Here is a 25,080-nt window from a genome sequence, read left to right as displayed (position 1 = left end):
TACTACACAGATTAGATTTAAGCTTTATTTCCAGAACAATCCTTGTGTGAGATTAGTATCTAGTTAGTGAAAGGTATGACTTTTTTTCTATCAATATTTAACAGAAAAGAATTTGACTCTGCATTCTATTCCCCGATAATTAATACTCACTTTGATATTGTAGACGAAAGGATTTTGTATTCATTCTGTTGACAGAATGATTTGAGACCAAGGAGGAAATGCTGTTTGACAACCTCTGCATATTCTTCATTCTGGGGAGAAATGCATTCTGCTAGCTGTCCAATCAATTATGTAGACAAAATGAATTTCATCATAATTCTGTCAACAAAATGCTAACTTGGTTAAATTATTCTCTCCACAAAATGAATTAACTTAAAAATCCTTTTGTCCACAAAATAGATTTAAGCATTTAGTGGAGCCTTGTAAATACTATCGCCTGTTAGTTTAGTATGTGTAATGCAAATATGTGGATTGGCTATGTCAGCATTTCTAGTTCTTTAGAGGTTATGGACCCGTGTGTTGTAACTTCCCTTTTCATTGAAGGTCAAGTGGAGAGCAAAGTCAATTATCCAGAGAATAGCATATGGTAGATAAATGTAGCACCGTCCAAAACTACTATAAGTTAGATCCATTTGAACATCATGCATTTTTAGAAAGTATAATTTAACAAGCTTGCCAACTAATTAAGTCTTTAATTAGGGCTTCAAATTCAACAAGTCACTTCAGGGATAATTCTTCGTAAAGAAAAGAGACTGATGGTTCAACTTCTTGACACTTTACTGCTAAAGAAAATATATTTTAAACATATTACAATGCATAATTTAAAAATTATTCAGTATCACCTTCTGTGATTTGGTCTCCTTTTTGGACATATAAATATTTTAAATAAATGCTTTGGTAAATGTATGAGGTGTGGACAGTGCAATGTATTTCTTTTAAATAAAAGAAATTATTAGTTGGCTTCAGCTTACATTACTTGATAGCAAGTCTTGAAAAGCACTGTTCATCAATGTGATGTCCCAGAACACATGGCACTCATTTATTTTAAAACATATGTGGAAGGGTGCCTGGGTTGCTCAGTGGGTTAAAGCCTCTGCCTTCGGCTTAGGTCATGATCCCAGGGTCCTGGGATCGAGCCCCGCATCAGGCTCTCTGCTCAAGCAGGGAGCCTGCTTCCCCCGCTCTCTGCCTGCCTCTCTGCCTACTTATGATCTCTGTCTGTCAAATAAATAAACAAAATCTTTAAGAAAAAAAACCATATGTGGAATAGGAGTATAAGAGTAATATTTTTCCTTTTGATTACTGTATCTGACCAATGATATAAAGTGACATGTTGCACCAAACCTAAATCCAATTAGAATACAGAATTTTAAAACTATTAAATAGTGTCTTTGATTTCTATAAATGTTTTACTGGCTTTGGAAAGACAGCATTGTCTTGTCTTATTCCAGTAACTGTCAAATTATTTAATTTGAAAAATGATCATGTTTCATATCGCACCTTCCTAAGATTCTTCTTTTATTTGATTAGAATAGAATAAGCTAGACCGAGAAAGAGAATTAATAGGAAAATTAATAAGATAATTTTTAAAAGATTTTATTTATTTATTTGAGAGAGAACAAATACAAGAGAGAGAGTGAGAGCATAAGCAGAAGAGGGGCAGAAGGAGAGGGAGAAGCAGGCTCTTGGTTGAGCAGGGAGCCCGACGTGGGCTCAATCCCAGCTTTCTGAGATCATGACTTGAGCCAAAAGCAGATGTTTAACTGACTGAACCACCCACATGACAGTTTGTTGCACAAAACATTGGTCGTGATTAAGAAGCGTAAGATTTGGGGCGCCTGGGTGGCTCAGTGGGTTAAAGCCTCTGCCTTAGGCTCAGGTCATGATCCCAGGGTCCTGGGATCGAGCCCCGCGTCAGGCTCTCTGTTCAGGGAGCCTGCTTCCCCCACCCTCTCTCTCTGCCTGCCTCTCTGCCTACTTGTGATCTCTGTCAAATAAATAAAATCTTAAAAAAAAAAAAAAAAAAAAAAGAAGAAGCGTAAGATTTAGGGGAGACAATGTGAATGTGACAATGTGAAAAAGAAGCAACTTTCCCAAACAATGCTTTCTTAAAATGATAAAGTCATGCTGTTTTTAAAAACAAAAATATAATATCACAATTCTGTACCACTTAAAAATGTAATGTTGTCAAGGTTTTAATTGTCAGAGTGGAATAGACGTATTAGTAATAAATGGTGTCGGTACCAGATTTTTTTTTTTTCTGACTAACAAATATAGGTCATCGAGCCACTTAAACAGAAATTTTAGCTAAATTTTCCCATTGGGTATAGAGTAAAAGCAAAATAAAAATCAATAAGGGAGATTTTTAAAAATATATAACTCCATTGCTATATGCCTCACATGAGAACAGTGACTGGCATTTAGATGATCAATAATATTTATTCAATAATCAAATGAAATATCATAAATCTTCCTTCTTTCAAAGCACACAAGATTTTATGTAACTTAATCAAGATATATAATATTTTGCTTTCCCCTAAAAATGTTGATCTCTTGTCATAAATGGTAGCAGTGCGTGAAGAAAAAGTAACATGGAAAAAAATGTATTGCTGGACTTGTCTATTTTTGACAGAAGTGGAAAAATTCTCATTTACAGAAACAGCCTAGTGTTCTAATGTGATTTGCTCCTGTTTGGGTCATATGAATCAAGGTCTCCTTAGTTTTCAGTGATATCCTTTTGTAATCTGTTTTGTATAGAGGACACACACTTTTTAAACTATTGGATTTCAGAGAGTTCCAGAGAATACATAATCCAAGTCGTACTATGAAGGATAACAGTTAAGGAACACTGACAGAGAAAAATATGTAAATGATTTGTAAAGCACAGACTATGACAATGGGCCAGTTGAGTCAAGTCTTCTGACACAGTTCATAAATTCTAGCAAGGAAGAATTACTTGCTAGAAGGTCACGGGCAAGGTCTTGATGTACATGGAATAGCATCATCCTCAAACTTGGATAGTTTGAAACACTGTAATTTGAAACTATTATTGTTATTCTCAAAATCTTTGCTAGAGAGACCATATCCTCTTTTATTATTTATAACCACAAGTTAAGAATTAATGAACTGTGTAATACAGATCTTCCTCAACTTATGATGAGGTTATGTCCCTTTTGAAATCATAGCTTTGACTAGCCTGCCTTAAAGGTGCACAGAACGTTTTTATTAGCCTACAATTGGGCATAATTATCTAAAACAAAGCCTGTCTTATAATAAAGTACTGAATATCTCACATAATTTATTGAATTTCATACTGAAAGAGAAAAACAGAACGGTTGTGTGGGTACAGAATGGTTATAAGTGTATTGGTTGTTTACCCTCATGATTCCTGCTGACTAAGAGCTACCGCAGGCTACAGCTGCCCAGATCGTGAAAGAGTATCATACCACGTATCTCTAACCTGGAAAAAGAACAAAATTCAAAAATTTGAAGCACAGTCTCTACTGAATGCATATGGCTTTTGCATTCAAAAGTAAAGTTGAAAATTATAAGTCAAACTGTAGTAATTCAGGGGCTGACTCTATGTACAAATATAATGCTAATTAATCTCCTTCAATAATTAATGCATAATTAATATGCAATATATAACCCATGGCAATAATATGATATATAATTAATGTGTAATACATAACATAAAATACAATATTTCTATGTATTCTATATATCGTTTTATCTATACCCAGAAACAAAGCAGGATATAAATATATAATTACACAAAAATAGATAGATAAATAGATTACCAAAAGTAGTCTATGAACCACTAATGATTAAATGTGATTTATAAGGTGCCTCCCTCAGTTAAGCATCTGTCTTCAGCTCAGGTCATGATCCCAGGGTCCTGGATCAAGTCCCGAATCAAGCTCCATGCTCAGTGGGGAGTCCTTCTCACTCTCCCTCTGTGTGCTCATTCTCTCTCTTAAATAAATAAATCTTTTAAAAAATGTGAATTTATAGTCCATGGGTTGATTCAAAACATATCACATAAAAATGCATAATATTTTATCTTAATTTTATAGTATAGATGACCAGTATTGTGAAAATGATTTTATGAAAATAGTGATTCCTGTTTCTTTTTTATTTTCTCCATTTATATTTTCTGTTTGCCTACAATAGTACATGTTGCTTTTCAATTAATTTTAAAAAGCATTCAAAAATAAGATATATATTTTAATAAACGCATTATAGTAATACATATACAATACATACATATTTTAATAAAGGACATTTACGATAAGTTATTTTTCTAGGTTCATATTTTATAGTACATATGAGTTTATGTGAGTATCTTTATAAATGTGTTACAGCAAGTGAAATCAGAAGAAATTTGTATGCTTTTGTATTTCATGGAATAAAAATATTAATCACCATTTTATGTAGGAATAATACCAAAACGCTTATAAATTTTTAAGAGCCAAGTATGTTTAATTTGTGGCTATATTATCCCCTAACACAGGGTCTGGAATACAGTGGGTGGCATGGTAACACTTCCGTCTCTCTTCCCCTGTACGTACATATATTAGGGACAGTAAATATCGGCATCTCTTCACCTTGATTCAGCCACCTGGCTGTTGCTTCTGCTGACCATGTGATTAGCTCCTTCCCCTCACTCTCAGCATTACTCTAGCCAGCTCTTAATATCTTTTTGTCAATCCTGAAATTCAAGGACTTTGTCCCCCTCTGGTGTGACTTGTTACTGCTCTGGTAGTTGTCAGCATAAGTATGATATTGAAAAGGTCACACTTCTACCATTTCAGTTTCTTACTCTCTCCCAAGTCACCTTCTATAGCTATTTTGGTAATGTAAAATTTACCAAGGTCTGAAGTTACTGAAGGCAAACACAACACAGGGAAAAACATATCCAAGTGTAAGGTAAATACACCTGTGACAGCAGTCCAAAAGGATGGAATAAAGGGTTAGATTATTCCACAGCCTTGTTCTTTTGTCTTAAGGCCAATAACTTCTTTGGATTCCAAGAGAGAAAAGAGAACGTCTTTGTGACAAAGATTTTGCCCTTCTCAGGAATTCTTTCTCATCATTTGGCTTGGTCTTACCAAAGGATTGTTTTAGGTCATCTCTTTGGAAATCAGACTCAGGGGTAAAATTTTGCACACAGCATACTTATGAAAAGATGACCTCTAGAAATCAGCTCCCATAGATAAAAGGGAAGGAAGTAGGAGTGGGCAAAAGAAGAAGTAAATCTGTGAAGTAGATCTGAAGACTGGCCAACTCCACAGGAAGCTATGGTGCTAGAATGTCCTTTCAGTGTAATGTCAAATAGGGCCAAGACAAACTTCTCTATGATCCTAAAATGAAACATGGGCCCACTACACTGGGTCTCCCAGGGTAGAGACATAACCATGAGCAAAGTTGCTCTCTATTCCTGAGAAAATCCTTAAGGGCCAGAACTCCCAGCAGCTGGGGAAATAAGACCTTCCTTCATTGAGTAGAGACCTGGAAGGAGAAACACAATCCATAATGGATTTACCCCACCAATTCAATCTTTTAACTCTAACAATATAGAACAGTGAATGCTCTCAGGACCAAGTGGCTTAGTCTAAAATGAAATACACTGTGCTGTGTTTGTTTGCATATGAGAAAGTGTGAAGAGCAGGAGATCACTCAGGGTTTTTAGACATGCATTCTTTATTTTTTTAATTTTTTATAAACATATAATGTATTTTTATCCCCAGGGGTACAGGTCTGTGACTTGCCAGGTTTACACACTTCGCAGCATTTACCAAAGCACATACCCTCCCCAATGTCCATTATCCCACCCCCCTTCTCCCAACCCCCTCCCCCCAGCAACCCTCAGTTTGTTTTGTGAGATTAAGAGTCACTTATGGTTTGTCTCCCTCCCAATCCCATCTTGTTTCATTGATTCTTCTCCTACCCACTTAAGCCCCCATGTTGTATCACCACTTCCTCATAGCAGGGAGATCATATGATAGTTGTCTTTCTCCGCTTGACTTATTTCGCTAAGCATGATACGCTCTAGTTCCATCCATGCTGTCGCAAATGGCAAGATTTCATTTCTTTTGATGGCTGCATAGTATTCCATTGTGTATATATACCACATCTTCTTTATCCATTCATCTGTTGATGGACTTCTAGGTTCTTTCCATAGTTTGGCTATTGTGGACATTGCTGCTATAAACATTAGGGTGCATGTGCCCCTTCGGATCACTACATTTGTATCTTTAGGGTAAATACCCAGTAGTGCAATTGCTGGGTCATAGGACAGTTCTATTTTCAACATTTTGAGGAACCTCCATGCTGTTTTCCAGAGTGGTTGCACCAGCTTGCATTCCCACCAACAGTGTAGGAAGGTTCCCCCTTCTCGCATCCTTGCCAGCATATGTCATTTCCTGACTTGTTGATTTAGCCATTCTGACTGGTGTGAGGTGATATCTCATTGTGGTTTTGATTTGTATTTCCCTGATGACGAGTGATATGGAGCACTTTTTCATGTGTCTGTTGGCCATCTGGATGTCTTCTTTGCAGAAATGTCTGTTCATGTCCTCTGCCTATTTCTTGATTGGATTACTTGTTCTTTGGGTGTTTAGACATGCATTCTTGAACAGGTTTGAGTACTCTAAGACTCCATATAGTCTGATATTTCCCACCAAATTTGACCAAAAAAAAATATTTTTTCTCTTTCTTTTTCCTCAGTTTCTGGGCTATAATTAAAAGAGTAATTATAAAAGATGCTTTCATACATAGTTCCTCAAACCAATTAATTCATAGAGATGGTAAAGTCTAAATCCATACTGAGAAAGGGAAATATTTGTCCTAACTGTAGTATTAGCTACACCTATTTCCTCCAAAAAAATAATAAAAATATATATTAGCATACTCAGCAGGGTTTGTCCTTATATTTACTCTTCTCCTTTCAGACTGTGCCTTAGAATTGATGCATAATAAATTATGTCACATGAACTTTATATCCCTGGAGAAATTATAATCCTTCAAGACCCTGAGTAGGTAACATGCTTCTCCAGTGAACTTCCCTAATTCTCAATATGAATTAAAACTCTCTCCTTTGTGTTCATACAGTAGTCAGTGAATAACTCTAATCATTTATCTCATCAGCTAAAACTGTCAGTTACTGTGAATTTATTACTCACTGAAATTAAATTCCTTGAATGTATCATCTGTATTTCATGTATTTTTGGTTTAATAGTAACAAGACCCACCAGTTGTCACAAAGTAGACACTGAGCCAATAGGTATTTGTTATTGGAGGGGAGAATGGCATATCCTGTACTACCTCACTCCTGGATAAAGAATATACTCCCAAATAGAGGATTTGAGGGGAAAATTCATTGTGTAATATCCAGTGTCCATTAGTTGAAATGGGCCAGGAAATGTTGTTATGTTATCATTTTTCATTCACAGGTCGGTTCTATGATAGACCTGCACAACAGATGTAGAAACTGAGGCTTAAAAAGGTTAAAAAAAAAAGTTGAAGATAATATTGTTAATGAAGGGCAGATACAGAGCCAAATGACTTGACACAGTTCTGCTCATGAGGCAAGACCTGAATGGAGCTGCTCAGCTACCCAAGATTGGTATATTGTTTTGTTGATTCTTTAGCCAATATGAGGGCCAAGTGAAATACTGCATATATTTTGAAGTTGGAATTTTAATAATGGTTGGGAAGTGAAATTTTAAAGTTTTAAAATTCCTCATCGTCATAATTATTTTTGTTATATTATTATTATTCTGGGAAGCTTTGCACTTAATGCTTTTATTATTGAAATAGCTTCCATAACTAATGTCCTGTTCCATAAGAAAGAGGAATCTTGATTAGAAAGCATATTTCTATTATACTTTCCGTCTTCACCAGAAAAAGAAGCAAAAAGTGCTTCGACACCAATGCTCTCTATTTTGTATTATAATTACATCCATTCCAGCAATAGTATCTTTGAAAGGAATAATAGAAAAGAAGCATGCTATGGTAAGCAAAGAAGTATATTGGTGATAACTTCATGTGAATAGTGTCAGTCCTTTGAGTTGCCAACATTACACAATAAATAGCATGTGGGAGCTAATATGATAACTTGAGATTGGCTATATTATATCACTAAATACCGTTTCTCATCTACATCTTTTTTTGGATAAGCTGAAAAGTTAATGTTTAGTAGAAGTGAAAGTGAACAATAACAGGAGCAAAATGTTGCATTAATATTTAATGTAATGCCTTTTGAGAGTATAAAGGGAATAAAATCATTCAAATGCAAAGCAATCTGCAAGGATGCCTTCATTTTAAATGTTTTGCTAGGAATACTTTTATTTTGCTGGAGTTTTACTTGTGAGAAATAAGAACACTGTAAATAACTATAATCTTAGCTTCTAGCATTTCAATATGAATCTATGATAGATAGCCTCCTCACTTTTCCTATGGTTGTCACAAAAAGTTCTAGACCTTTAGATTTCACATATCCCTTGTACATTTGCAAACTTTTAATTTTGAGAAATAAAAACGCTTTTCTCAAGAAGCTATCATATAACTCCAACCATAATTTTATTAAATAGAAGAAATTTTAATGCAGTATTTATCCAAAAAAGATAATCCTATAATTGAATATCTCTTTTTATAAAACAGTATTCAAATAGTTATCTTTTTTCTCCTCTTTTTAATGGATATAATATCTAGGTTTTGCATATAGAATAATTCTCTTTTTCATCTAAGTTGAAAAAAAAGATTCACAGTTTGACTCTGGACTTGAGATGGGTGTGTTTCTATGGCCTAGTCCATTTCCAGTAGCAATTTATGTTATATTTTAATTAAGGAATTAAATACCTGAGAGACTTCACTTGCTTGATGTTTCTCAGATATTACTTAAATCATAATATAGTCTATGTACCCACTTCCTTGATTGCATATTTCAAATAATGGATCTTTATTGAAATGTTAAATTTTAATAAGAAACCAATGTTCTATAAAAGAAATCGATTGAACATTTTATAACTTAGGAAAATGAACTATTCTTTTCAGGGATCTGAACCAGAGGGTGCTTTTTAATGATAAAATCATTTTATCTTTTTCTTGTTATTTACAGAACCAAATGAAAAAGGCTACCTAATTCCCCAAGCTATTATATCACAACATCTGAATTTATGCATATGTTCAAAATGGCTTCACAAGCTTGCAGAGAAGGACATTAATGCCAGTGGGAGGTATGATTCACTACTTTAATATGTTCTCTTTATGGATTTTAAGACAAAGAAAACATATATGATTTTCAATAAGCAACTGGGTAAATAACACTTGAAATAAAACGGTTAATCTTTTTCCCTATTCTCTGTGATTCTGATCAACTCATTGCTGGAAACTATGTGCACCCTGAGAAAAGTTAAAAAAGAAAAATAAAGAATCTGAGAGATGAGTAGAAATAATAAAGATTTTTATGAGAAAAAAGAGATGAAGTAAAACTAAAGCACTTGGTCAAATGATAACCAAGCAGAGGTGTGCATTAACAATTATGATTTCTTAACAGAAACAAACACGAAAGTGGAAAACAAATTATTCGTCAGAGTGCATGGACCCAGGGCACCTGGGTGGCTCAGCCGGTTAAGTGATTGGCCTCTGCTCAGGTCATGATCCCGGGGTCCTGGGATTGAGCTCCCTTCGGGTTCCCTGCTCAACGGGAGTCTACTTCTCTCTCTCCCTTCCACTGCTCTTGATCTTTCTCTCTCTTTCAAATAAATAAAATCTTAAAAAAAAAAAAAACACAAAAACTCAGTGCATGGAATCATCATAAATTCCAAATGGTTCTAAAGAAGTATGGAAAGATGAATTTTCTCTCAGAGACTATAGAAGCAGCCAGTACTGAACTCTGAATCTAGCATTTCTGTTCCAGAAGATTATGATTTCTCTTTATTCACATAACACCAGCCAGAAAAACAGAAGTCGAAGAACGAATCTTTGAACTTCTCCTATTCAAAGTTCTGAGCTTCGGTATTTATACATTTACCTGCAGGTAGTTTGCACAGCAACTCTGATGAGGACCTGGGCATTCAGAAATCCATTAGGGCAAGACCTTGCCCTGCTGTCTTTTGGAAATGACTTCAGGACCCAGTCATGCTAGTTAAGTGTGGTCATCAAGTAGCAGAACTCACCTTTCTAGGAATGGCTGGGATCCGAGAGCAGACAGCTGAAGGAATGGGTCAGAAATAACAGGTATTAGAAGGGCACTAGAATGTCAAGCTATAAGGAAAGGAAACTATATAACCAATGTGGGAGGTCATCCATATTTGTGATGCACAGTAGATAATGTCAGAGGCAGTGCTAATGGACCAGAACACAGGATTATGACTTTTAGGTCCAAGCAGGAGGACTGGTATCAGTAAAAATGAAATTCCTGTAAAGACACCTGATCTTGTAAGAGTATAAGAAAGACTGGGGATGGAAGCCTGGGTGGCTTAGTTGGTTAAGTGTCTGCCTTTGGCTGAGGTCCTAATCCAGGAGTCTGGGGATCAAGCCCCACGTGGGGCTCCAGCTCAGTGGGGTAGCCTGCCCCTCCCCTCTGCTCAGGCTCTTGCTCTCAAATAAATAAATAAAATTTCTTAAAAAAATAAAAAAGGCCTGGGAACCAGAGGAGCTGAGACAGTTTTTAGGGGATCAAAGCAGTGAACTGAGAATGTAAGTATAGACTGGAACCGCACTGCTGCAGATACAGGAAAGAAAACTAGAGCTTAGTCATAGGAGAATAACGCAAAACTCTGAGAACTAGTCACAGCACACGCAACAGTGGCTGAAAGAGACAAGGCTGATTCATAAGCTATTAAAATACTTTTCTGAGTTTTCTCACTTGCTACCTTTCCACCAATCTAAACTGAGCTTGGATTGGTGGCAACCATGAACCAGAAAATGAGATTTAACTGGCTCCATCTCTGAAGATTCTCATCTTGATGTCAGTAGTCCAAAAGGTTTTGTAATATTCCTCATCAACCCACAGAAGCAGTCTTCCTTTCAGGGTTCAAGTTATCTATCGAAAAAGTAAATTAGACATTACACGATTCTTCCCAGAGATCTATTGGGGGAGGAAGAAACTGGTCATAGGTAGTGTGGGGGTAGTACTCATATAGAAAGTACCCTATAAGCAGCATTACTTTCTAAAGCTTCTGTACTAGCATGAACTGATATACAGCTACAACTTACCAGTAATTGTACTGTTTATATTGGGAGTATTCTTACCTCTGAAGAAAATATTGAAGAGAACTGAAATTAATTTAACTCATTTTATTCAATCCACATTTATTTGATTATGATTATGTGACATGCATTACAGTAGGGCTTGGAAATATAATATGAATAAAACAATATTATAGTTCTCAAGAAGCTTGAGTCTAGTAAAGAAATACACATAAAAATACATTCCAAAGCAAATGTTTATAAATCAATTATAAAGGCAGCAATAGGGCTATGCATACAGTAACAAACTCACTAGCAAGCACAGAAGTACAGAATGAAAACGATTAACTCTGTGTGAGGGATATTGAAAGGGTCAACAATGAGCTTCATCATTTGACATTAAAATTTTCCTAATCTCTTAAAAAATTTTATTTGACATTAAAATTTTCCTAATCTCTTAAAAGTTTCCTAATCTCTTAAAAAAATTGAGCAGTCACAATATCATAGGTTTTATTTATTTATTGTTATTTTTTTAACCAGGGTTAGGGGTAAGGGGACTTGAGAACAGGTTGAATTATTTTGTTAAATTTTAGAAGTTAAGAACAATTCACTAGCATTTCTTGACTATTGCTTTCTTATTGCCTTTTCCCATCCACTTTGGTGCCATAAGTCATGATACCATTTCATCCAGAGCAAATGCACAAAAAGCTCATAGCTCATTTGTAGTGTCTGATCATAACCCTCAGCTGTGGAATAGGAAGTTTCAGAAAACAAAAGAGATATTTCATGGACAAAGAAGGCAAGGCAGGAAAGGAAATCCTGAAATCCTATTCTTGATACAAAAAGAACTGGTTTGAAATTCTCTTTTTCCTTTTGTTTTAATAAGTACAATTTAAAACACTAAAAATATGATTTAAATTTGTAAGAATTTTTAATGAGAGATCTATAAATCTGACTAGGACCAAGTACAGTGTTTGGTGTATAATATCTCTTAATAAATATTCATTGAATTAGTTAATGGGTGAATGAGTTGAATAAAGAATTACACTGGATATCACAAAAAAATTGAGATCAAAAGGATTATTTTAATATCCCTAACTCATTCTAATGGGATTATTTTTGACCTTAGGAGGACCATCAAAGTGGTGTGTGACCACAGTAATTTTAACAGCAAAAGAGATAGCCTTATTTAATTCAGGGAGGTGGTAGAGTTGATTTTGCTTATCAGACTGTTCAAATGAAGAACGCAGAATTATACTCTCTGACTTGCTGCTGCACAGTTTTTGCGACCTTGTTCAAATCATTTAATGCTGGTTTCCTCACTAAGGGAAGTACATAGAATTGACAAGCAGTTTAATATTTGGGTAGTTTTAGACTCCAGTATCTTAATAAATAAACAGATCAATCAATCAATAAAGTTGTTAGTGTTTAAGGATTTCTGATAGAAAGGTATTAATAATGGCTAGTTATTTTTAATTCATTGTCATTTTTTAGTTGTAAATATGGAATTTGTTTGTGAATTCAGTATGCAGGTAAAACATTTCCAAACAACAGAATTGGTATCACCATTTTGAAATTTTCCTCCACAAAAACTTTAATGGGCCCATCATTTTAAGTTCATGTAGAAGTGGTTTATTCCAAATAAAAACTATTGACCTTTTGGAGGTTCTGATTAAACTCCAGAGCAAAAAAGAAGAAGAATTAAGTTACTGATTACACATTGTCATTAAAAGGTTATTTGCATTTTCTACAAATGGACAGTTAGAAGGCAAAGCATGAGTCCCACTGAAGCTGCTGGGTCTGGTGATTAGGCACAGATTCTAATCTCATCTTGCATTCTGCTGTTGATTGCTATTCTTTGTGTTGTGGCTACAAAATCCCAGAATAGCAGTTGCAGGATGAAGATGCCATCAGAGATTATAAAAATGAATTTGACTTTATATAGCATCTTTCATGTGCCCTGTGTTTTAAAAATGGAAAAAAGAACTCATGAAAGATACTTTGAATGACAGAAACAGAAATGAACAACACTATTTGCAGAATGGATATAATGGCAATGGAAACTTTTCCTACAAGGATAAGTAAATCATGGGCTACTCTGGGGTCATTTACAGATCATAAGACCTTGGTCTCTATAAACACAGCCTTTGGCTACATTCTAGAACTGCTAATAAGAATGCTGAGATCATTTCTGTTTTATGTTTATGTGGGCAGAGTTCCATAGAATTGTTTAGAAAACACTGTCTTATTGACATCCTCATTTTCAATCAGTAGATGAAAATAATATCCACTCTGGTTTCTAGGACTCACGGCATGACAACAGGGAGAATAAGTCAAGGCTCGGTCTAATGAGTCCCAGTGACATTCCTTAGGAGCTAAAGTTTAATTGCTCATCATTGAGCCAATTATATTAATACTGTAATACCCAACCATAGCATTTTTAATTCTTCAGCAAGCTAGAGAGGGGACTGGAAATTTCCAGTATAAAGTGGCTTCTCTTGTCCTTGTCTTGTAACCTATTATAGAAGGTGTTTTGAGAACAAAGAAAAACATAATTAGATGACAAAGTGCCTTTTGCTAAAAAGAATGAGATAATATGGACGTTCTCATATGTATATTCTTCAGGATAACCTTCTCTAAACACCACTACCCCTCTAATGAGATCCGGACACCTGTTGTAGAATCTCAGGACACTACTTCTTTGCATACTCCCTTTACTTGAAGGGATTGTGATATTACACCTGATCAGTCTGTTTTGCTATGAGACTGCAGCTTCCAAGTTTTGCTTGCCATTGTGTCACCAGGAATTAGTACAGAGTACATTCAGTTAATATTTATTGAAATAATAAATAAATTATTTAAGAGACAAGCATCCTCATCTCCTAAAAAAACACAATTGTCCTCGGGTCTTATTTGTAAATATTTCTATTTCAATAAGAAATTATCTTCATTTTAGATCCTAGAACTTAACCATATTAATTAGAACAAATTCAGTGAACAATGGTATCTAAGACTTTAAGAGAGAAGTTCCAGTCAGCTCACTTTCCCTTCCTTTCAGATCTTTACTGTCAATTTGTACATACCCAACTCAGAAAGGTCAAGTACCCCTAATCCAGCAGCTTTCCAGAGGGAAACACTCTGCTTCACTGAGAGACCGTATTCAGCTCATTTAGAACATTTCTAGATGGAAGAGGAAGAAGCAGTCAGTATAGCCAGGGGGATTCAGCTACAGAAGGATTTCCCTGTAAGTAACAAAAATTTTAGGACAGAACTGTGGTAATAATATTTTAAAGATGTAATTATAATTATATGGTGCTTTTCTGCCTAGGGCTCCAAGACATTATTACATTTGTCCTCTCAGGTAGCTTTTTTAAAAATTATAAATGGTTCATCACACAAAAGCCAAAGAAAAAAGAACAATATTAACACTCAAGGGCCATTGTCTTGATTCATGTAGATTCTTCCTCCTCCCATTAAAGCTTCATCATTCAAAATATACCAATTGAAAAAAAAAAAATCACACACACACACACACACACACACACACACACACACACACTTATTCCTATTGTTTCTTAAATAAAAATTACCAGAATCCATACCTCATTTATCCTAATAGTGATTTTCCATCATTTTCTTTATTCTTTGACTCCCTGCCAAAAAAAAAAAAAAAGATACTGACAAAAAATATCCATGGATTTAAATGTATGTATGTTTTTATTTACGTTTTAAGAAGAGAGTGAAATAGAGGTAGAGACAAATAGATGATAGATAGATCAATCAGTTGATTGATCTTTTAGGATTCAACTTTGGGAAATCTTCATCCATAATGATGCTCAGTTAGAGAGCATAAAAAAGATCTCATTTTAATATGATCCTCCCGAAAGCAGAGTTAAAGCCTCTGCTTTCGGCTCAGGTCATGATTCCAGGATCCTGGGGTCAAGTCCCACATCGGGCTCTCTGCCCAGTGGGGAGCCTGCTTCCTCCTCTCTCTCTGCCTGCTTCTCTGCCTACTTGTGATCTCTGTCTGTCAAATAAATAAATAAAATCTTTAAAAATATATATATGTGTGTGCATATATATATATATATCCCTCCCTTGTATAGACACTGAGTAAATATTATAGAGAAATCAGGGTGTTTCAATTTTCCAATAAAAAAATTAAGAGCTTAAACTTCTCTTGTTGTGTTCACAAAGAGCTCTTTCACCTAGATAAGACCTTCTCGTCCTGTTGATTTGTTATCCGTGTCCTCAATCTCCACAACTGTTCTGAAGTCTTCAGTGTTCTCTGGTTGCTTCACAATATAGAGATCTTCTAGTTCTGCATCTTGTCCTACGGTTCCACACCCCCACTTTTGCAATCTTTATGTACTTTTTCAAAAAGTCAAAATGTTTCAGAAAACTCTGCTTATGTATTTATTTGGAGTAAGAAAAACAGGCATGTTGGTTAGGCTTTAATTAGGAACATTTTGACTTATTATTCTTCAGTCGGATGTATTTACTTTGTTACTGTGATTATAAGCAGAGCCCTTTGACAAGTTTTGAAAGTGAGTATATTGGCTTCTGACATCATGCTCCTTCATGAACTTCATACCCATTCAGTTTTTCTACTACTGAAATCAATACAAATTGTATCTGGTTCTTCCACAAATGAAGAAGAAAGCAAAGGCTACCAAAATTAAGAAACAGGCAATGTTAACCTTTGTTTCCATAGTATGTCTATTCAGCTGGATTTTTTTTTCTTTTCTATTCTTTGGAAGTGCTACCAAATACTCCCAATTATATCCCTGTGATTCTAATATTTTCTCCATCACCAAAAGAGAGAAGTGCACAAAATCTGTCATTTCCCTTTGATTAAAATGCTGTTAAACATATTTGAAAGATTAATATTTAATTGTGTGACAAAAGCAAGAAGATAATCAAGAATGAGGTAAAACAAACTAGATCTTTGATTTAACATTGATGAAAAAGCAACACTAAGTGACAGCCACTCTGTTATGAACTTGACCACCATGATTATGTTGAATACCGACAATAACCATGTGCAGTAACTATAATCATCTGTACTTTGCAAATGAGAAAACTGAAGTCCTGTCAGGGAAAGTAGATTTGCTAAGATTACAGAGCTGGAAAATGGTGGTACATCGTGAGGTCTAATGAAAACTTAGCGTTGTGATTTCAAAGCCTGTACTTTTAGTCATTGCTTTATACTAAATGACCAAGAAAAAGCAAGGACTCCTTGTTATCTATTAGCTGCTACTTCTTCAGTTAAAAAGAAAGCTCTTCAGGATGTAAAGCTCAGAACTACATTGGTTACAGAGACCTGATGCCCACGCTCAGAGAATGGGTCCTGGGAAGACACGGCTGACTGAAATGAACTTGTCTTCTAGGTCCAGACTATTTACATTCTTAGGATACCACTAAACTCCAATGAATAACACAGAATTATTTTTTATGATATTAGATAATTTAGGATATTGTGACAGGCTAAATAAATCTGAATATAGAAGAATACCTTTTATATTTCTAAAAAAGAAGTGGAAACTTTTCACAAACTATAGTCTAGTGACCTTGGCTTTGACCATAGGCAAGATTATCTAACACTCATAGAAGGATCGTTTGTGAACAGCAAGGTGAGTAATCAGTATTGAGCAGGATGCAACAGAGGTCACATTCATGTCTGCATGTTTTTTTAAAGATTTTATTTATTTATTTGACAGAGAGATAGAGAGTACAAGTAGGCAGATCAATAGGCAGAGAGAGAGGGAGAAGCGGGTTCTCCACTGAGCAGGGAGACCGATGTGTGGCTCAATCCCAGGACCTTGGGATCATGACCTAAACTGAAAGGCAGACACTTAACAGACTGAGCTACCCAGGAGCCCCATTTTTTTTTTTTTAAGCAAACACATTGTTAGGCCTGGAAAAACATGGTGGGGAAGGTCTATATGGAACTCAGCTGCACACCTGTTAAATATGTAATATCTTTATGGCCAAGATGGAGTGATATGAGAGGTTTAAAGGAAAAATTCAAAGGATAAGTACTTGGGTGACGTAGTAATTGTATGTTAGTTGAAAGAGTGTCCAGTGGCTTGTCATACGGCTCTGGACAGAGCAGTGCCATAATAAAAATTACTGGATTTTCACTGAGGAGACTGCAGATACATACATCAAATTTAGAGACGAAATAATGCTGAGATGGTTTTATGATAGACTGAGAGAAAATTTTTACAGACCGTACTGATGAAAGAATCCAATAAAATGAATATTACAAGAATAAAATGGATCTTAAAATAGAACACTATGAGGGTAGGATTATGGAGGTATGGCTTTTGCAATAGAACATGTAGAAAAAAATAACTCAAGGATTTTTGTCCATACTGAATTCAGCATGAGAAAAGAATAAAGGAGGGCTGCAAACATGGATAAAATTATTAATAGGATGCATTAGAAGAAGTCAAACATCTAGAATGATTCGGGTAAGAGTTTTAGTTTTTTCTGTGTGTTTCCTGCTTTGCCTGGAATATTTGGTTCTACTCAGGGCCCTATACTTTAGGATTTAGATAAACTAGACAGTCTTAAGAGAGACAAAAGCAAAAGCAAAATGAGGAGAATAGAATAGAATTACATAAAAAATTGCAACAGGGTTTTTCTTAGGAATTAAGGAAATTTAGATAGAATTAGCAGCTATCTTCGAATGCCTTGATGAAGTGCCATATGAATGAATTAATGCAGAGTTAGGAAACTGTTCTGTTTAGGTGGAAAAGTTTTCAGTTAATTTAAGTGGGAAAGGAAAATGCTGGAGTGCTTTAAATTCATATCCACGTGACTCTACACCTTCCACTCTGTGGGTGTATCTCACTCTAATTAATAATCAAAACACCTGAAGGAAGTAACAAACTTGGAGTTTGCATGTTCTTTATTGGGAGGAGTGTTCAGACCTAAATGTATAACCTGGAAGACCACTTGACAGTGTTACTATAGAGAGGATTTAAGTATAAAGATGGGTAGGATTATTCAAATATTTCTTTCTTTTTACTCTATTATGTTATGTCAGTCACCATACAGTACGTCATTCACTTTTGATATAGTGTTCCAAGATTCATTTTTTATGTATAATACACAATGTTCCATGCAATACATGCCCTCCTTAATACGCATCACCATGCCAACCCATCCCTCCCACTCCCCTCTCCTCTAAAACCCTCAGTTTGCGGGGCACCTGGGTGGCTCAGTGGATTAAAACCTCTGCCTTAAACTCAGGTCATGATTCCAGGGTCATGCGATCGAGCCCCACATCTGGCTCCCTGCTTAGCAGGGAACCTGTTTCCTCCTCTTTTTCTGTCTCTCTGCCTGCCTCTCTGCCTACCTGTGATCTCTCTCTGTCAGATGAATAAATAAATCTTAAAAAAAAAAAAAAAGAAAGAAGAGAAACCCTCAGTTTGTTTCTTGGAGTCCACAGTCTGTCATGGTCATATTCCTCTCTAATTTCTCCCCTTTCATTTTTCCTTTCCTTCTCCTAATGTCCTCCTGGGAATGCTATTGGAGTTTTGGAAGAGCAAGGTTTTGTTGTACAAGAGTGTCGCACACACTGCAATGTGCTAGTATCTTTACCTCCTGGGGATCAAATGCCATTAGTATCTTCCAGTCCTTGTGCTATCCAAAAATGCCAGTAAACATTTCCAAATGTGTCCCCGAGTGGGTGTTCCTCTCATGCTTGAGAACTGCTATATGCAATACTGACCTTTAAAGTTCTTTTCAATTCCAGGTTTGATTGTAACCAGATTGTCTATGGAGATATTAAATTTGTTACTTTGTTACAAATGGTTAAGAATACTGTCATATCTTTTCGTTTCTGAGTTTTGTCTTCCCCTTCCTTCCTCCCTTCTTACCTTTCTTCCTTCTTTCCTTCCTTCTTCACATATTAATTGAGAGCCTGATATGTGAAGTCACTGTCCTTAGTGCTGGAGATACAATACTAAACAAAATAAAGAAAATGGAAGCTGCCTAATAGAATACACCTTTTAATTGCCTATGGGATAATATGTCTCCCTGTACCCCCTCACCACCAATGCTGAAACTTGCCTTGAAAGATTAAACCTATCAAAATATCAATCTGGCTACCCTAGAAGATAAGAGGTGAAGGCGAGGTAAGTTGTTGGTTTGAGAGAATGTGATTGGATTTAAGACACTGAGAGTCAGTGGCAGGTTTTCTTGGATGGCAGGAATTGGGGAATGCTCCAATTCTGAATCACTGAAGAAGACCATGGGCATGGAGATGAGTGTATGGAGGTAACACTCTACCTGCTAGGGGGTTCTCTTGCAGCAGTGTTTAATATGGAGGTGGCTAATATAGTTGGAGAGGTACCTGTTTTCATATGGAGCAAGTCTAAGCCAAACCAGAGTCTAGAAAAGTAGCCTAATATCTGAAGACAGAAGACCCGGTTACTTCTTTGGACTGTATGAGCCCCAAGCTTTTGTTTGCTTATTTTTTGCTCCAAGAAAGAGAGGAGAGGCCTGCCCAATGACCGATATGGGACTTCCTACTAATCATCATGGATGGAAATTGGACCATATTTTATTTTGATTAAAAAATATAATGCTCTTGCATCTTTATTATCTTGAAAAAATTGACTATCATTTTAAAATACTATTTTAAGCATGTTTATTTCCCATTAAATGAGTTTCATGAATTAGGTAGAAGTTGAAGAGATATTTAAGGAATAAAAGTATATCTTCCTTGCCTTTAAATCTTAAAATATTTAAGACTCAGCCTGAAAGTTAACTTTGCTTAACAGTTTGGATTACTGACATGCAGCTGATGAGGGCATGAAGAGAGAATGATTTATAAAATGTCCCTATTTTTTTCACAGAATGTGTGTGTGGGAAGATGGGAGGGAAGATTCACTCTACAATTTGGTTATCTTCCTAAAAGATTTTAATTGAAGCATAAATATCTCTGTACTTAGTATAGTTCTTACGTAATTAGAAAAAAATAAAAACCATATAAATATACAGAGACAATCATATCAGAAATCCTATACAAAATATTCACTGTACTTAAACATTAAATTTAGCTCTGAGATCCCTGAGGTCCCAGTGAGGTTAAGAAGACAAATAAAGAGGTCATTTCAACAAATACACGTTTTTGACATTTTTCTTCCCTGAAATTAGTGATTTTAACCAGATTATTTATTGAGATATTAAGTTTGTATCTTAAACTTTTGGTGTTTTATAGAGACGGCACTAAAATAAAAATATCCCCCAAAGCAGTTAAATATATGGACATGTTTTATAGGGCAGTTCCTAAATCAACTTTCAACCCAATTATTCTACCTAAGATACTAAAACAGCATAATACTATTTCAATATTATTTTTATATAGTATTTTCCCCTTGAAAAGCCTCCGGTAATTTCCTGTTATTTATTTAATCTTCTCAGGTAAGAACTTCAAAATTTCTCCCATTCTGGATTCCCAAGTATAGCCATGAACATCTTTATTATTCATCGGCTTGATTTTTGTATTGCAGTGAATATGTCTTACTTAGCTATTGTTACTTTTTTAAAAAGATGTATTTATTTGAGAGAGAGTGCACACACAGGCATGAAGCAGTTGGGAGGGGCAGGGGGAATGAATCCAAGCCAAGACACTACTTCCACTGATCACTGAGCCCAACGTGGGCTGCGTATCTGGTCACTGAGGTGACCAGAATGGAAATCAAAAGCCACACACTTAACTGACTGAGCCACTCAGGCGTCACTAGATATTATTATTATTACTAATACTATTACTGTTAAATAGCACTCTATTCTGTAACATCCCTATAAATAGCTAGTGCTCAATTACTTTTTCTTTTATCTCTAAAAATAATTTTACATTTTCTCTACACTTAATTTTGAAAAGGCACATCTCTCTTATAAATCTACTACACTTCTTTCAAGACTGGGTTCAACATTGCCTCTTCATGCGAGCTTCCCTGATTTGCCCTAAATCTGTTAACTTCACAGCTGTTTAGCCCTTATGTACGTATTCTCATTATAAATGGTTTTACATGTTTGAAAAACACATAAATTTATTTGCACACTGGTCTTTGAACAGGGAAGTCAAGGAGAGACCGAAGAAAGAGACAGATCATTCCTGATTTTGGTAGGTGGCAGGTTTAATAACAAGGGAACTTACTTATGAGGCTTGTCCTATGTGGCCACAGGATGAGCCACATTTCCCTGCCAGAATCTTAAAATTTTTTTTTAAAGATTTTATTTATTTATTTGACAGACAGAAATCACAAGTAGGCAGAGAGGCAGGCAGAGAGAGAGAGAGGAGGAAGCAGGCTCCCTGCTGAGCAGAGAGCCCGATGCGGGGCTCCATCCCAGGACCCTGGAATCATGACCTGAGCCAAAGGCAGAGGCTTTAACCCACTGAGCCACCCAGGCGCCCCAGAATCTTAAAATTTTATACAGAAGCCTTTAGCTGGTTTCAGCCACATAGACCATCCACATGGTCTCAATGACACATTGCTCTCTCCAGGCTATAACCTTGAAAACAGCTCCCACTCTGAGAATGGTGAGTAGAATATACATTCTAACAGCTGGGGGGTGGGTGGGGCGGGCAGGGCGCAGGGAGGGTGTGGAGGTGAGGAGCCCAGGGTCAGTTGGAAGTCACATTCTCTCAGTGATGTCCTCCAAACAAGTTTGTAAAATGAAAGTCATATATGCATCTCCTTTGAAACTTGTTTCTTTGTTATCGTTTTTTAATTTTGTTTTTTTCTCCACAGAAGACACCCAACAAATGTTTGTTGATTAAAATTTACACCAAGCAATTTTAACTTCCTCTGGAACTGTAGACCTTACATTTTTTTCTTCATGAGATTCTTTATTAAGAATACTAATTTCAGTTTCCTAGATAGCAAAATACTTTGTTTTTCAAAGAAGCAGAAAAATAGTTGCAGGTGAATGGAAAAGAAGTTACTGACAATAAGATAAATAAAAGTATTTCCAGAGTAGGACTGCATATAATCAAGCAGTAAGTTGTCTTGGCATGAATTAAAAAAGTAAAGAAAAAAAAAAAGCTTGATGAATTAGGTTTGTTGAAGGATAATCCCTACACTGAAAAAAAATTGGAAGTTATCGATATTCTTTTATTAATTTGCTTCTAGAATTTATTTATTCAATACTCAATAGTTATTGAATTTCCACTTGTATTCAACTCTATTTTGCTGCCTTTATAATTTTCAGCCCTTAATCTCAAGTTTCCCATGTTTTAAAACACAAGAATCATAGTAAGTAATATTCTGACATATAATTTAATTTGGGAAGTTTTTATTAAGAGCTTAATAAAAGCCTAATGTCAATGTAACTCCATGCTAAATATATTGGAGATAGAAAAGAATTAGAGTCCATAATAGCAAGAATTTATCATATTGGAGAAGTAAAACTTACATAATGTAATTATATTAAAACAAATAGAAATATTGACATACAAGATATAAGGCAAATTTTAGCAAAATTTAATATCTGTGATATAAAGTGGTTGCTTGTGAAGGAGAGTTAGCCATACCAATAAACAGAAGTGAGGTGTCCTCACAATGATAAAACTAGACATAGAGTTTTGAGTTTTGTTGAGTTTTGAAAAAGCAGAAAAAGTGTGTATGTTAGAGATACAATAATTCCATAGGCTAAGTACAAAGATCTGAATGATCGTGATGTATCTGGGAGAAAGCAAGGGGGTGGGATTGACTGCAGACATGGTAGTGATGGGAAGGAGATGGGTCACCTGGTGGGTTGGTAACTAGGGCTAGAATATGAGGGAGAGATCTGTTGTACCAAGACCTGCGTAATCTGGGGGCAACAAAGAAGCAAATGGAAAGATGTAAGTCCTTCCATTCTCCCACTTCTGCAATTGCCAAAGGTTAAATCTGTGACTTCTGTAGCAAATGGAGTAGCCATAAAGAGATTATGGTTCTGGGATGGGTATTTGTGTTTTCCCTGGAGATCTGAAGGGAGAGGGCAAGTTCTAAGGCAGGTGAAATGAACATTCCCCAGGGTAAAATGCAAAATACTAACAGCATTGTTTAAGAGATAGCTTTAAAAATAATACATAAGAAATGGGCAGAGGGGGGCGCCTGGGTGGCTCAGTGGGTTAAGCCGCTGCCTTCGGCTCAGGTCATGATCTCAGGGTCCTGGGATCAAGTCCCACATCGGGCTCTCTGCTCAGCAGGGAGCCTGCTTCCTCCTCTCTCTCTGCCTGCCTCTCTGCCTACTTGTGATCTCTCTCAGTCAAATAAATAAATAAAATCTTAAAAAAAAAAAAAGAAAGAAATGGGCAGAGGACATGAACAGACAGTTCTGAAAAGAAGACATCCAGATGACCAGCAGAAACATGAAAAAAATGCTCAACATCACTCGGCATCAGGGAAATACAAAACAAAACCAAAATGAGATACCACCTCACACCAGTCAGAATGGCTAAAACTAACATCAGGAAATGGCAGGGAATTGAAGAAAATGTGGAGAAAGGGGATCCCTCCTACACTGTTGGTGGGAATGCAAGCTGATGAAGCCACTCTGGAGAAAAGCATGGAGGTTCCTCAAAAAGTTGAAAATAGAGCTACCCTATGACCCAGCAATCGCACTACTGGGTTTTTACCCTAAAGATACAAATGTAATGATCCAAAGGGGTATATGCACCCGAATGTTTATAGCAGCAATGTCCACAATAGTCAAACTATGGGAAGAACCTAGATGACCATCAACAGATGAATTGATAAAGAAGATGTGATATATATATATACATACATGGGATTGGGATGGAGACAAACCATAAGAGACTCAATCTCAAAAATCAAAAAGAGGGTTGCTGGCAGGGGGGTGGTGTAGAGAGGGTGGTTGGGTTATGGACATCGGGGAGGGTATGTGATATGGTGAGTGGTGTGAAGTGTGTAAGCCTGACGATATACAGACCTGTACCCCTGGCTTAAATAATACATTATATGTTAATAAAAATAATTAATAAAAAGAGTAAAAAAATATAATAATACACAAGAAAAGTTTCTCTTCCATATTAGAAGTTTATGTATTGTGTCTGTTGGTGTTTGTGAGGGATGTGCTTGTGAGAGTGCAGATAGACAAAGAAGGGAGAATAGCTTTGGAAATGTGGGTACAACACTAAGAACACCCCATGAAAAGCATCTTCTCTCCAGGCAGGACTGGACCTGACTTACTGGCTAGTCAAAGCCCATTGGTTGGGAGTGTCTCTTCCCAACTCCCATTCAGTGTTAGCACAGTAGTTGGTCAAAATCAGTGCAGGTGGGAGGATTTGCACCACAGATATAGACAAGTCCAACAAATCTGGGTTTCTTTATTTGGAAATCAGTTGTTAAACATTTGCCATCATAACACCATCTCTTGGGACTTTCTCTTGGACTAGGCAGGGGAAAGTCACCTCTGGTGGATTCCTTTGCATACTGTATTTCTGCCATTTTCTCTAACATTCTATAACATCTGATTTGTCCAAACAACTTGGAGGCTGTGTTGTGGATATAAATGAGGAAAAGAGCAATGGAAATAAAGCCTGTGATAGCCAATATTAAAAGAATCAAGAAAAATGTTTTTGTAGCTATTCATTCTGGTATATTGTCCGCGTGCTTCAATGCTAGAATGATTACATGAGCCCTTAGGCAAGAAATAGTCTTTTCCTCATCTGCCTCTTCTCTACCAGCTGCCAGTGTCTGCTGTTTGCTTCAGGGTACAGAAGGCAAGAGCACATATGGAAAAAAAAAAAAAAGTAGCATGCTTTTTCTGCTCCTTGGAGCCTTGGTCACAAAAACTGAGGTGGCCATTACTGCTGTTCACTCACTATTTCTGGATCTTCACTATCCCATCTCGTGT

General features: G+C 36.1%; 1 long non-coding RNA gene across 1 annotated transcript; it reads right to left on the bottom strand.

Annotated features, from left to right (window-relative positions):
* Positions 1-7,910: 7,910 nt before the first annotated feature.
* Positions 7,911-24,134, bottom strand: LOC116597380. Its single transcript, XR_004288578.1, has 3 exons — positions 23,989-24,134; positions 11,899-11,904; positions 7,911-7,923 (listed from the first exon to the last, which is right to left on the bottom strand). It is a non-coding gene; the product is annotated as an uncharacterized LOC116597380 (long non-coding RNA).
* Between the last annotated feature and the right edge of the window lie 946 nt (positions 24,135-25,080).

Source organism: Mustela erminea, chromosome 8 (genome assembly GCF_009829155.1).
Source record: "Mustela erminea isolate mMusErm1 chromosome 8, mMusErm1.Pri, whole genome shotgun sequence".
NCBI classification, from domain to species: domain Eukaryota; kingdom Metazoa; phylum Chordata; class Mammalia; order Carnivora; family Mustelidae; genus Mustela; species Mustela erminea.
Note: the sequence above shows the minus strand (reverse complement) of the source record. Positions and strands in the feature narration are given on the sequence as shown.